This window comes from Trachypithecus francoisi, unplaced genomic scaffold (assembly GCF_009764315.1).
Source record: "Trachypithecus francoisi isolate TF-2019V2 unplaced genomic scaffold, Tfra_2.0 Lachesis_group9, whole genome shotgun sequence".
NCBI lineage: Eukaryota > Metazoa > Chordata > Mammalia > Primates > Cercopithecidae > Trachypithecus > Trachypithecus francoisi.
In genome coordinates this window covers 70,296,733-70,311,657 of record NW_022681474.1, presented here as the reverse complement: position 1 = coordinate 70,311,657, position 14,925 = coordinate 70,296,733, and positions in this window count along the sequence as shown.

Sequence of the window (14,925 nt, the reverse complement as noted above, 5' to 3'; positions counted from 1 at the left end):
CTGCAAGGTGTCATGGAAGTGGGACCTACAGACTGTTGCTGCTCAGCCCTCTGGATTCAGCCTCTTTCTTACAGGTATGTACAGGAGTCTAACTTCCTGCTTTGGAGTTGCAGCTACTTTGGTGGGAAGTCTAGGTATCTAAAGCTTCCAGTGACTGCTCTGCTGAAACTCCATATTGCTCTGCATGTCAGACTGCAGGCCCAGCTGGAGTGGGTTCACGAGGGGATCTCTTGACTTGAGGGTTGCAAAGACCCATGGGAGAAGCATGGGTCCCCAGGGTTGCTCACTCATTCACTGCTTTTCTGGGCAGGGGAGGCTCCTGGCTCTGTGTCACTCCTGGGTGGGCAGGAGTGCCTTGCTTTTCTGTGTTCTCCGTGGGGTGAATCCCAATATGTGATCCTGATGTTTCAGTTGAAGTTGCTGTATTTACTCATCCTTTATATTTTTCTCCTTGAAAGTGGTGCACACTAGTTGCTTCTTGTTGGCTATCTTGGTCAGGTTCCTACTATTTTTTTTCTTCTACTAATTTTGGGTTTGATTTGCTCTTGCTGTTCTAATCCTTTAAGATGCATTGTTAAGTTGTTTATTTGATTTTGTTTCTTTTTTGATGTAGGTACTAATAGTTATAAACTTTCCTCCTAGTACTACTTTCACGGTATCCCATAGGTTTTGGTATGTTGTGTTTCATTAAGTTTCAAAATTTTTTTCAATTTCTTTCATAATTTCTTCACTGGGCCTGTGGTCATTCAGGTTCATGTTGTATAATTTCCATGTATTTGTATTGTTTCCAAAATTTCTCCTGTTACTAATTTTTAGTTTTATTCCATTGTAGTCAGAGAAGATGCTCGATACTATTTTAGTTTTTTGAAATGTTTTAAGACTTGTTTTGTGACCTAATATATGGTCTACTCTTGACAAAAATCCATGTGCTAAGGAAAAGAATGTGTGTTCTGCAGCCGTTGGATGAAATGTTCTATATATATCTGTTAGATTCATTTGTTCCATAGTGCAGATTCAGTCCGATTTTTTTTGTTGATTTTATCTGGAAAATCTGTCTAATGCTGAAAGTAGGGTGTTGAAGTCTCCAGTGATTACTGTATTGGAGTCTATCTCTCTTTTTGCTTTATGTATCTGGGTGCTCCAGTGTTGGCTGCATATGTATTTAAAATTGTTAAATCCTCTTGCTGAATTGATCTCTTTATCATTATGTAGTGACCTTCTTTGTCTCTTCTTATAGTTTTTGTCTTAAAATCTATTTTTTCTGATATAAGTATAGCTACTCCTGCTCTTTTTTGGTTTCCATTGGCATGGAATATCTGTTTTCATCCCTTTAGTTTCAATTTTTCAGGTTATGTGTATATTCATAGGTGAAGCATTTCTTGTAGGCAACAGATCAATGGGTCTTTTTTTTAAATTTAATAAATTCTTATGTCTTTTTTTTTTTTTTTTTTGAGACAGAGTCTCACTTAATCACTCAGGCTGGAGTAGTTTCACAGTCTTGGCTCACTGCAACCTCCACTTTCCAGGTTCAAACGATTATCCTGCCTCAGCCTCTTGAGTAGCTGGGATTACAGGCATGCACTACCACGCCTGGGTAACGTTTGTATTTTTAGTACACACGGGGTTTCACCATGTTGGCCAGGTGAGTCTCGAACTCCTCACCTCAAGTGATCTGCCCACCTCAGCCTCCCAAGTGCTGGGATTACAGGCATGAGCCGTGGTACCTGGCTAATAGTTGTTAAATTGGTGTTCTTCTTTGGGCAGGGGATGATTAATGGAGCCATCTTGCTCTGCCCATTTTCTGTTCTCACTTTTAGATCTTTTTTTGTGTTTTGTTATAATGTCCTAACATGGATACTTTTTGAATGGGTTCATAGCAGGGGGACTTTGAGTATGAGTTCTTGCAAGTCTGGAAGTGTCTAATTTGTTCTCAAATTTGAGGGATAGTTTAGTGTAGAATTATAGGTTCAAAATAATTTTCTTTAGAACTACAGCGATATTTCTTATTGTCTTCTAGCATCTAATGTTGCTGATAGGCAGTCTGATACCAAGGGATTCTCATTATTTGAAGGTAACTCTTTAATAGACACCTGTACAATTCCTTTTATGTCTTTATCATTTTAATCTTTGGTGCGTCTGGGTGTGGGTCTTTCATTTATGAACCCTGTGGCTCCTGGTGGGCCTTTTTAATCTTAAGACTAGATCTTTCCTTCAGTGTAGCTTCCATGGTATCTGTTCTCTCATCCTATAACTCTTGTTATACAGATGTAGACCTTATGGATTGATGATATCTTTATTCTATTTCAGTATTTTTGCTTCAAATTCTGGAAAATAGCTCTGACTATATCTTTCAGGTTAGGTGCATTTTTTTTGGTATAAATTTGTGGGGTACAAGTGCAATTTTGTTACATGCATAGATTACACAGTGGTCAAATCAGGGCTTTTAGGGTAGCCATCACCTAAATAATGTAAATTGTACCCAGGTGCATTTTAAAGAGAATTGAATAACCTCAATTCCTCTATTGAATTTGTTGTTCTCTGATCACTTTTTTTTTTTTTCAGAAGTCTGTTTGTGTGTTTGTATGTGTGTGTGTGTCCTAATTTCTCTGTGGATGCCCGTTAGCATTAAAACAGTGCTTTTTTCCTTGTATTACTTCTGTGCCTTTCAGGATTGGTTGTTCTGTTGGCTGATTGTGGTCTTTCTCATTTATCTTCTCAGCCTTTGTTCTATCTCTAGACCTAGTACATACATAACGTGCTCTCCCTAGTCCAGTGTTTTAATGCATTTAGACAGAAGTTGTTCAGATATCCAGCAGGGTGGCATGGCTGAAGCCATCTTTCTGTATACTCAAGGGAAGGGAGTGACTGAATGGCATAGCATTTAACTCTGGCAGCCTAACCCTTTGTAGTGAAGACCTATTGTCTGTTTTACAATGGGAATCTGTTGGTCTAGACTCCTTTTTGTAGGAGGAGTTGGGAATCTATGTTTATGGAGATCATGCGATTTAGCTACCATTTTATTAAGAATAGCAGTCATTTATTGAGCACTCCCGGAGACATATGTTGTCTCTTTCTTTCAAACAACTCTGAAAAGTCATTACTATTTATCTATTTTATAAAGACACGGGCTTAGAGAGTTAAGGTAACTCTTTCAGAGTCACTTAGTCAGTATATTCAAAACTAGAATTTGAATATACTTGGGATTTTGGAGGCTCCAAGCCATTGCTTCTAAAGGGCTTCTCTCTATGGCTTGACTAAAGATGAATAAATACCACAACACTTCAAACAGTCTCAATTTTTAAAAACTGTTTTCTCAATTATGCAAAAAGAATGTTTTCAAAAGTAGCATTTGGCATAATTCTCATCTTCCCTCATGTACAATACTATTTTAAGAGACCAAGACCTGTTGTTTATTGGGAGAAAAGCTGGTATAGAATTTTGAAGGCCTCTCTTGCAAATAGAAAGATCTGATATCTGGTGGAGGGAAAGAGGAAAGTTTTGTTTTTTGTTTTTGGAAATGGGACTGAAGTTCGAGTGTATCTAAGGGAAAGGAAACTATATTTAATGAATTAGGGGAAAAAACTGCATGAGTATCACTTAAAGTGAAACTTAGACAATTTGGGTAACAAAAGATCCTTATCAAAATCTGAAAGGGTTAATCAGATACTTTAATATGTGGGGTCATAAGCCAAGAGGTTCTAGGGTTTATAAAATATAGGTGTATGGGATAAATGAGTAACCTATTTATCACCTGAAATTCTTATTTTGGACAACTATCCCAGCACGATGTGTGCTAGCAAAACAAAACAAAACCAAAAATCAAACTAACGAAAATGGGGTGTGTATGGAAATAAAGGGTTAAATAAATTATGATACACACATTAAATGGAATCTCTTGTGCCCCCACTCTACTGTCACTTCCACAGGCTACTGATGTTTCTCTCTGAGCAGTCGGGCCCATTTGCCCCAACAGAAGCTCTGCCATCAATACTTTGGCTTTACTCTTCATTTTATTACACTATTTGCAAGCCCATTTCTCCTAGAATCCTCCCATAAATTCCCATTTCTGAAGCTCTCTATTGCTAAACTTGGCTTGCACTCCCCCTACTGGCAGACACAACTGTTACTCCCAAGTATTGTAGATTTCATCATTGCCAAAACTACGTGATATTTGTTAAGTAGCAGAAAAAAATTTGTTTTTAATTGGATATTCTGTTGGTACAGCCAGAGGACAGTTGAGGATAAAAAGGAAGATTTTTATTAATTATCACTCAACCTGCAGAAAACCCTCCCTTGATGATGACTTCCTGTATATGTGAGTTTGTTTCATAATTGCTCAGGACAACAATGCCCTTGACAGCCAACCAAATTAAAATGCATACCCAGAGTCATAAGTTTTTAGCTCTAATTAGCCGAATCTGTTTCCTTAAATGTAAATGACCTCTCTTCCTGCTTTGAGATTTGCTATTTAAGGTTTACTCAGTACACATTTTAAAGCAGATTAAAAAACAAATCTATCTAAATCTGTTTCAAAGATAAATGCCTGCTACAAGTCTTGTCTTCAGATGCTACTCAGTAGATTCATGTGTGCCCAAGGCATTATTAGTGGTGTTGGGGAGTAGGCAGAGTTTTAATTTCTACTTTATAGCCTCTTCTCTCTCTCTTAACGGTTTGAGTCAATGGTGGTGGGTGCATTTGCAGACAGCAACTCTCCCCTTCCCCAGGACTGGACACAGAGAAGACGAGTGTTCCTTTCACAGATCCCTTTCCTCAAAGAACACAAAGCCCCTTGTTTTCAGAAAAGGAAACAGCTGAAAACCAAAATAACAAAACACAGCTAGTATCCTTTTGTCACTATTTGGGTGTGTGATTGTTCTGTTCTTGATGTTTTCTGTAGAGTTGGACTCTTAAGTAAAATATTTTCTTTGGAAAAAGTATCTGTTGTCTGTCATTGCCTCCACCGTTTTGTCCTTTCTCAAGCAATATGATTGCTTACTTGAATTTTAGTTTTCTATGTAATAAAATGTATAAGTAAATAAAAATAATGTAAAGCTTACTTTTGCCCCAGAATACAAGTGACTGAAAAGCAATATTTCATAAAAATAAATGCAGTTGTAAAACTTGGTTAGAAATCATGCTTTTCTTTTTTATCTTTTCTTGTAAAATTGATTGAGACTTTTGCTACAACAAAGACAAGAGCCAAATAATTAAGCCCAAATGAGCATTTGCTAATAAAGTTTTTTTAAACAGGCTTAAAAATATTAATTTTAATTTTATGAATATTAATACAAGTAAAACTCGGCCAACAATATGACTTCCATGTAGCATTTCTGCTTACAAGGTAAGGTGTGCTGATGATAAATACTTAGAAAAACTGTGGCCCAAAGAAAAGTTTTCTCAGGTAGAAGGAATTCCACCAGAGGCAAGGATGCAATTTTCGTCTGCAATCAAAAAGCATTGTTATAGGCCGTGTGCGGTGGCTCACCCCTGTAATCCCAGCACTTTGGGAGGCCAAGGCGAGCGCATCATCTGAGGTCAGGAGTTCAAGACCAGGCTGGCTAACATTGCAAAACTTCGTCTCTACTAACAGTCGGGTGTAGTGGCACATACCTGTGGTCCCAGTTACTCAGGAGGCTGAGGCAGGAGAATAGCTTGAACCTGGGAGGCTGAGGTTGTAGTGAGCCAAATTTGCGCCACTGTACTCCAGCCCAAGCAACAAAGTGACGCTACCTCGCCAAAAAAAAAAAAAAAAAAGAGCATTGTTATCGAACAGACTCCCATCTGTTTTCACAGAAATTGATAACTATCAGAAGAAGTTTGAATTACTAAGAAAAATTTATGGCCAGTAGACTCAAGGATGGGGAAAAGGCGGATGCTTAACTAAATTCCTTTACTTGGGTCATTTGGAGGTCAGGATGAATTGATTTGTTACATTTGTCTTTAAACCCTGCATCTTCCTCCTTCTCACATTGCTTTTCATTTTCTGTCCTTGTGCTTTGGGTGTTTAGTTGATAATTAGACTAAATGATTCTTTCTTGAAAGTCATTAATCAACAATATCAGGTTTCTTGGTACAAGGACTTAACCTCTCAAGATCCCCTTTGAACTCTTTGAAAGGCAGGCTGTCATGGTTGTTGAAGGTGATTGAAGAAGAAATGGCCATCAGAAATGCTCCAGTGCGGTGTGCAAGAAATATAAAGAACTAACTAGTAGGGGTAGAAATAGTGGAATGAACTAAGGCACAGGTCTACTTGTTACGCTGAGTAAGTGTGAAGTACATTGTTTTTTATTCTTTCTAGCATTTGTGTTTTTGGAGGAATTGTTCCTCCTCCCCTCTATGTCATTCTGGTGGGACTGCCAATAGTGGAACTTCACCCATGACCTTTAGGGAGTGGGATAGGTGGTAGGCACCTGACCCAAACTAAGTCAAACAACATCGTCTTTTGGAAATTTGAAACTTTAGGGTTTATCCTCAGTGAGAACATGTATGAAGTGGGTCACCTGATGGTTGGAGCCAAAAGCAACCGTCCCTGAATTTCTGCTCTACAGGTGCCTGAAGTGACCCTGCCTCCTGTCCTTCCTGTGGCTGTCGTGTTTGGTTATTCCTCTACAACTCTGAACTACTCCAGAATGTTTCCAATAAACCTCTCTTTCTTGTTTAATATAGTAAGATCAAGACCATCGTTTATCATTAAGAAACCCAACGGATATTTTCAGGTATAATAGCAGTTTCTGGAAGAAATTAAATTTATTGCCTACGAGAGAGAAAGAAACTATGCAGTACTGTACTTCTAAATTGTCAGCAGTTGATCTGCAGGCCTGAGCTTGACATTCGGCCATCTTTGGTTCCATATCATGTTGTCTTTGCAGCTCCAGAACTCAGTCAGTGTAATTAGAGGCTAGTTAGGCAGTGAGGGGTAGCACAATGTTTCACAAAATATATTCTGAGAAACATTAAATGCTTGAAAAACTCTGTAAACAAACAAGCAAACAAACAAACAGCAAGTCACCTTGTATATGCTTCTTGGAGATTTACACTGCTCGTAAACACAGTAAAGACTCCAATGAGTTGTGTGGGAAAGAAAATTGTTTAACTTTAACCCAACATTTTCAAAACCTTTTGACTGTGGAACCCTTATCTCACAGAATGCCTCTTAATATCTTTTGGATGAGGACTTTGTGAAACACATATGGAGAAACACGGGTGTAGAGCAATTGGAAAACCCAGGTTTTGGATATTTAAATGTAATATCTATTTGGTAGAGTGTCAACAAATAAATGTTACTTTATTGTCTTATTTGCCAAAATAGTATTTCATCTTTAATGACATGATTAAAAAATAATGTGTAAGCTGGTTATTTTGCTTATTAGTTGATGCAGTTTCTTCCTAGCATCGATGGTCTTTACATTTAGGCATGCTTTTGCAGTGGCTGGTTCCGGTTTTTCCTTTCCATGTTTAGTGCTTCCTTCAGTAGCTCTTGTAGGGCAGGCCTGGTGGTGACAAAATCTCTCAGCATTTGCTTATCTGTAAAGGATTTTATTTCTCCTTCATTTACGAACTTAGTTTGGCTGGATATGAAATTCTGGGTTGAAAATTCTTTTCTTTAAGAATGTTGAATATTGGCCCCCACACTCTTCTGGCTTGTAGAGTTTCTGCTGAGAGATTCACTGTTAGTCTGATGGGCTTCCCTTTGTGGGTAACCCCACCTTTCTCTCTGGCTGCCCTTAACATTTTTTCCTTCATTTCAACTTTGATGAATCTGACAATTATGTGTCTTGGAGTTGCTCTTCTTGAGGAGTATTTTTGTGGTGTTCTCTGTATTTCCTGAATTTGAATGTTGGCCTGCCTTGCTAGGTTGGGGAAGTTCTCCTGGATAATATCCTGTAGAGTGTTTCCCAACTTGGTTCCATTCTCCCTGTCACTTTCAGGCACACCAATCAGACGTAGATTTGGTCTTTTCACATAGTCGCATATTTCTTGGAGGCTTTGTTCATTTCTTTTTACTCTTTTTTCTCTACACTTCTCTTCTCACTTCATTTAATTCATTTGATCTTCAATCACTGACACCCTTTCTTCCAGTCGATTGAGTCAGTTACTGAAGCTTGTGCATCTGTCACGTAGTTCTTGTGTCATGATTTTCGTCTCTATCAGGTTGTTTAAGGACTTCTCTGCATTGGTTATTCTACTTAGCCATTCGTCATAATGACAGGATCAAGTTCACACAACAATATTAACCTTAAATGTAAATGGACTAAATGGTCCAATTAAAAGACACAGGCTGGCAAATTGGATAAAGAGTCAAGACCCAACAGTTTGCTTTATCCAGGAGACTCATCTCATGTGCAGAGACACACATAGGCTCAAAATAAAGGGATGGAGGAAGATCTACGAAGCAAACGGAAAACAAAAAAAAGGCAGCGGTTGCAATCCTAGTCTCTGATAAAACAGACTTTAAACCCACAAAGATCAAAAGAGACAAAGAAGGCCATTACATAATGGTAAAGGGATCAATTCAACAAGAAGAGCTAACTATCCTAAATATATATGCACCCAATACAGGAGCACCAAGATTTATAAAGCAAGTCCTTAGACACTTACAAAGAGACTTAGACTCCCACACAATAATAGTTGGAGACTTTAACACCCCACTGTCAACATTAGACAGAGCAATGAGACAGAAAGCTAACAAGGATATCCAGGAATTGAACTCAACTCTGCACCAAGTGGACCTAATAGACATCTACAGAACTCTCCACCCCAAATCAACAGAATATACATTCTTCTCAGCACCACATTACACTTATTCCAAAATTGACCACATAGTTGGAAGTAAAGCACTCCTCAGCAAATGTAAAAGAACAGAAATTATAACAAACTGTCTCTCAGACCACAGTGCAATCACACTAGAACTCAGGTTTAATAAACTCAATCAAAACTGCTCAACTACATGGAAACTGAACAACCTGCTCCTGAATGACTACTGGGTACATAACGAAATGAAGGCAGAAATAAAGATGTTCTTTGAAACCAATGAGAACAAAGATACAACATACCAGAATCTCTGGGATACATTTAAAGCAGTGTGTAGAGGGAAATTTATAGCACTAAATGCCCACAAGAGAAAGCAGGAAAGATCTAAAATGGACACCCTAACATCACAATTGAAAGAACTAGAGAAGCAAGAGCAAACACATTCAAAAGCTAGCAGAAGGCAAGAAATAACTAAGATCAGAGCAGAACTGAAGGAGATAGAGACACAAAACCCCTCCAAAAAAATCAATGAATCCAGGAGCTGGTTGTGTGAAAAGATCAACAAAATTGATAGACTGCTAGCAAGACTAATAAAGAAGAAAAGAGAGAAGAATCAAATAGACACAATAAAAAAAGATAGAGGGGATATCACTGCTGACCCCACAGAAATACAAACTACCATCAGAGAATACTATAAACACCTCTACGCAAGTAAACTAGAAAACCTAAAAGAAGTGGTTAATTTCCTGGACGCTTACACTCTCCCAAGACTAAACCAAGAAGAAGTTGAATCCCTGAATAGACCAATAACAGGCTCTGAAATTGAGGCAATAATAGCCTACCAACCAAAAAAAGTCCGGGACCAGACAGATTCACAGTCGAATTCTACCAGAGGTACAAAGAGGAGTTGGTACCATTCCTTCTGAAACTATTCCAATCAATAGAAAAAGAGGGAATCCTCCCTAACTCATTTTATGAGGCCAACATCATCCTGTTACCAAAGCCTGACAGAGAAATAACAAAAAAAGAGAATTTTAGACTAATATCCCTGACGAACATTGATGCAAAAATCCTCAATAAAATACTGGCAAACCGAATCCAGCAGCACATCAAAAAGCTTATCCACCATGATCAAGTGGGCTTCATCCCTGGGATGCAAGGCTGGTTCAACATACGCAAATCAATAAACGTAATCCAGCAAATGAACAGAACCAAAACCAAAAATCACATGATTATCTCAATAGATGCAGAAAAGGCCTTCAACAAAATTCAACAGCGCTTCATGCTCGAAACTCTCAATAAACTAGGTATTGATGGGACGTATCTCAAAATAATAAGAGCTCTTTATGACAAACCCACAGCCAATATCATACTGAATGGGCAAAAACTGGAAGCATTCCCCTGGAAAACTGGCACAAGACAGGGATGCCCTCTCTCACCACTCCTATTCAACATAGTGTTGGAAGTTCTGGTTAGGGCAATCAGGCAAGAGAAAGAAATAAAGGATATTCAATTAGGAAAAGAGGAAGTCAAAGTGTCCCTGTTTGCAGATGACATGATTGTATATTTAGAAAACCCCATTGTCTCAGCCCAAAATCTCCTTAAGCTGGTAAGTAACTTCAGCAAAGTCTCAGGATACAAAATAAATGTGCAAAAGTCACTAGCATTCTTATACACCAGTAACAGACAAACAGAGAGCCAAATCATGAGTGATCTCCCATTCACAATTGCTTCAAAGAGAATAAAATACCTAGGAATCCAACTTACAAAGAATGTGAAGGACCTCTTCAAGGAGAACTACAAACCACTGCTCAGTGAAATAAAAGAGGACACAAACAAATGGAAGAACATTCCATGCTCATGGATAGGAAGAATCAATATTGTGAAAATGGCCATACTGCCCAAGGTAATTTATAGATTTAATGCCATCCCCGTTAAGCTAGCAATGACTTTCTTCACAGAATTGGAAAAAACTACTTTAAAGTTCATATGGAACCGAAAAAGAGCCCACATTGCCAAGATAATCCTAACCCAAGAGAACAAAGGTGGAGGCATCAAGCTACCTGACTTCAAACTATACTATAAGGCTACAGTAACCAAAACAGCATGGTACTGGTACCAAAACAGAGATGTAGACCAATGGAACAGAACAGAGCCCTCAGAAATAATACCACACAGCTACAACCATCTGATCTTTGACAAACCTGACAAAAACAAGAAATGGGGAAAGGATTCCCTATTTAATAAATGGTGCTGGGAAAACTGGCTAGCCACAAGTAGAAAGCTAAAACTGGATCCCTTCCTTACACCTTATACGAAAAATTAATTCAAGATGGATTAGAGACTTAAATGCTAGACCTACAACCATAAAAACCCTAGTAGAAAACCTAGGCAATACCATTCAGAACAGGCATGGGCAAGGACTTCATGTCTAAAACACCAAAAGCAGTGGCAACAAAAGCCAAAATTGACAAATGGGATATAGTTAAACTAAAGAGCTTCTGCACAGCCAAAGAAACTACCATCAAAGTGAACAGGCAACCTACAGAATGGGAGAAAATTTTTGCAATCTACGCATCTGACAAAGGGCTAATATCCAGAATCTACAAAGAACTCAAACAAATTTACAAGAAAAAAAAAAAGACCCCATCAAAAAGTGAGCAAAGGATATGAACAGACACTTCTCAAAAGAAGACATTTATGCAGCCAATAGACACATGAAAAAATGCTCATCATCACTGGCCATCAGAAAAATGCAAATCAAAACCACAATGAGATACTATCTCACATCAGTTAGAATGGTGATTATTAAAAAGAGAGGAAACAACAGGCGCTGGAGAGGATGTGGAGAAATAGGAACACTTTTATACTGTTGGTGGGACTGTAAACTAGTTCAACCATTGTGGAAGACAGTGTGGCGATTCCTCAAGGATCTAGAACTAGAAATACCGTTTGACCCAGTCATTCCATTACTGGGTATATACCCAAAGGATTATAAATCATGCTTCTATAAAGACACATACACACGTATATTTATTGCGACACTATTCACAATAGCAAAGACTTGGAACCAACCCAAATGTCCATCAGTGACAGACTGGATTAAGAAAATATGGCACATATACACCATGGAATACTATGCAGCCATAAAAAAGGATGAGTTCATGTCCTTTGTAGGGACATGGATGCAGCTGGAAACCATCATTCTGAGCAAACTATCGCAAGGACAGAAAACCAAATGTTCTCACTCATAGGTGGGAATTGAACTATGAGAACACTTGGACACAGGAAGGGGAACATCACATACCGGGGCCTGTTGTGGGGTGGGGGCAATGGGGGAGGGATAGCGGAGATATACCTAATGTAAATGATGAGTTAAGGGGTGCAGCACACTAACATGGCACATGTATACATATGTAACAAACCTGCACATTGTGCACATGTAGCCTAGAACTTTAATAAAATAATGTGTAGTATTTTACTGGGACCTTAATTGGGTCATTGAAATGTGTATTTAGTAAAATGGCTCATATGATTTAGATACTTAACCACAGAAACGCCTCCTTTCCTGAAGGGAAGATAGATAAATTCCTTCCAGGGTCACTAGCGAAAAGAAAACATGTTCCAATTTTATGAATCTGTGCATGTGTCTTAAAATTTGGGACTTTGAGTGAGTTCACCACTTTTTAATGAAAAAAGTACCTTTTAATTAGTTACAGCAATAATTCTCAGTCTGGGGCAATTTTGCCCCCCAAGGGACATGTGGTAGTGTCTGTTGATGGTTTTCGTTGTCACAACTGGGTTGGTGGTAATTCTGCTTGCATGTAGTGGGTAGAGGGGATGCTGTGAACATTCTACAATAGGATGACAGCACCCTTCACAACAAAAAGTTGTTCAGCTCAAAATATCAATAATAGTGCTGAGACTGAGAAACTGAATAATACACATTCTCCTTGAGAAGAAGTAGTCTCACACCAAACTCAAATCAAGATGGAAAGAGAAAATTATTTAATGCATTACCAAATTCCTAAACCATGAGACATACTCTGTATAAGCAGTGCTATGTTTGAGAGCTGAAGTCTATTAAGCCACTACCTGAAATCTTACCTGTGTAGGTTGGGACCTCACTTTACTGGAAAAAATATCCCAAGTAGATTAAATGAGACAATTGAAAGATTTCCTGTGACATTATGATTCGTGAAGAATAGTCCTGAGCCTTGAAATGTAAAATAAACGATCTTTGGGCTTAGGCATTGGGGGCATGTAACTGTGAAGAGAAGGTCTGCATCCAAAGGTGTTCCCTCCCTGTGCCTGGAAAGGTCTGGTAAGTCAGGTAGTGATCATGAGCTGGGAGATGAATGATTTGTGCCTCCTAGAGAGTCTTCATTAATGCCTATTGTTCTATTCATCCCTTAAATGAAAGCTGTGACGTCAGCCCTCTCCCCAGACTACACCTATTCTTTGGCCATTTCTCCTCTCTCATTACACTCAACTATTATCTTTATGTTAATGAAAATTCCTATCTCAAATCCTCATCTTTTTCCTGGGCACTGGTTCCCAACTGTCTTTTAGGCATCTCCAGATGGATGATGATAACGATAATGATGCTAATGATAACAATAATAGTAATAATAAACATAGCTAACATTACTGACCTCTTGCTGTGATGGAGGCATTATGCTAAGCTCTTTGTTTTCACAAGCTTATTTAAACCTTAGATGCACATGGAGGCTGAGTAACTTGTTCAAGATCAAACAAGTAGTATATGGCAGATCTGGGATTCAGATTCCATATGTCCCTCTTGGATCAGTGTCTGTTTTACACAGTACCCTTGCTGTGTTCCCTAAAATCATAGATGACATCAACTGACCAGATTTCCTAAATTTTTCTCTCACAGCCTTATATTTACAACTAGCTTCCAAAAATCTAACATCAAATCCACTTTTCTTTCCCCGACTATCCCTATGGTCATTGCTCCTACTGCAGATCTTCATCACTCCCCATTGAACACATTGCAGTAATGAAGTCACATGCTTGTAAACTTTTTCTCTCCATTATTCATCTATCACCATACTTTCCCTTGCAAAACTGAGATATAGTCACTTTATTTCAGTCTCAAAAATTTCTAATGGCCCCTCCCTGCTTACAGAATAAAGAATGAAATCCTCACTCTGGCATTCAGCACCCTTTATGAATGAGGTCCAACTGCAGTATCAGCTACAACATCCATCCCAGTAGTTTTAATTGTTCCTTTGATCAGATCATGTACCTTTACATCTTAAATTTCTTGAGGGTAGAGTCTGTATTTTCACACTTGTAATTATAAGGCCAGGACATGGTTCTCTTGGTTGAGAAAAGCTGTCTTACCTTTTCCTTGCACTCAAAGCAACATATCGATTCCTTGTTTAGAGAACATAGATAGGCTTTTTGTGGTTCTCAGATTGGACTTGCTTTCCTTTATGTCTCTTTACCCTGGAGTGTCTATCTTCTTCTCCCACCATTTCTCTAACTACCAAAATCTTTCAAAGCCTAGATTTTGGGCTTCTTTCAATAAATTCAGAAAAGTTGCAGAATACAAAAATCAATGTACAGAAATCAGTAGCATTTCTATATACTATCAACTACATGTCTGAAAAAGAAATGAAGAAAACAGTCCCACTTACAATAACATCAAGAAAAAAATACTTAGGATTAAATTTAACCAAGAAAGTGAAAGACTTGTACACTGAGAATTACGAAACATTGAAGAGGACACAAATAAATGGAAAGGCATCCCATGTTCATGGATTGGAAGAATTAATATGTTAAAATATCAATATTACTCAAAGAGATCCACAGATTCAATGCAATTTCTATCAAAATTTCAATAACATTTTTAATATAAACAGAAAAAAATCCTAAAATCTATATGGAGCCACAAAAGACCCTGAATAGCCAAAGCATTTGAGCAAAAATAACAAAGCTGGAGACATCACACTACCTGGTATCCAAATATACTTTGAAGCTTTACTAATCAAAATAGCATGCCATACAAACAGTATAGACCAATTCCATATAGACCAATGGAGGAGAATGGAGAGCTCAGAAATAAATACACACATTTATGGCCAATTGATCTTCAACAAAGGTGTCAGGAATACACAATGGGGAAAGGATAGTCTCTTTCCATAACAG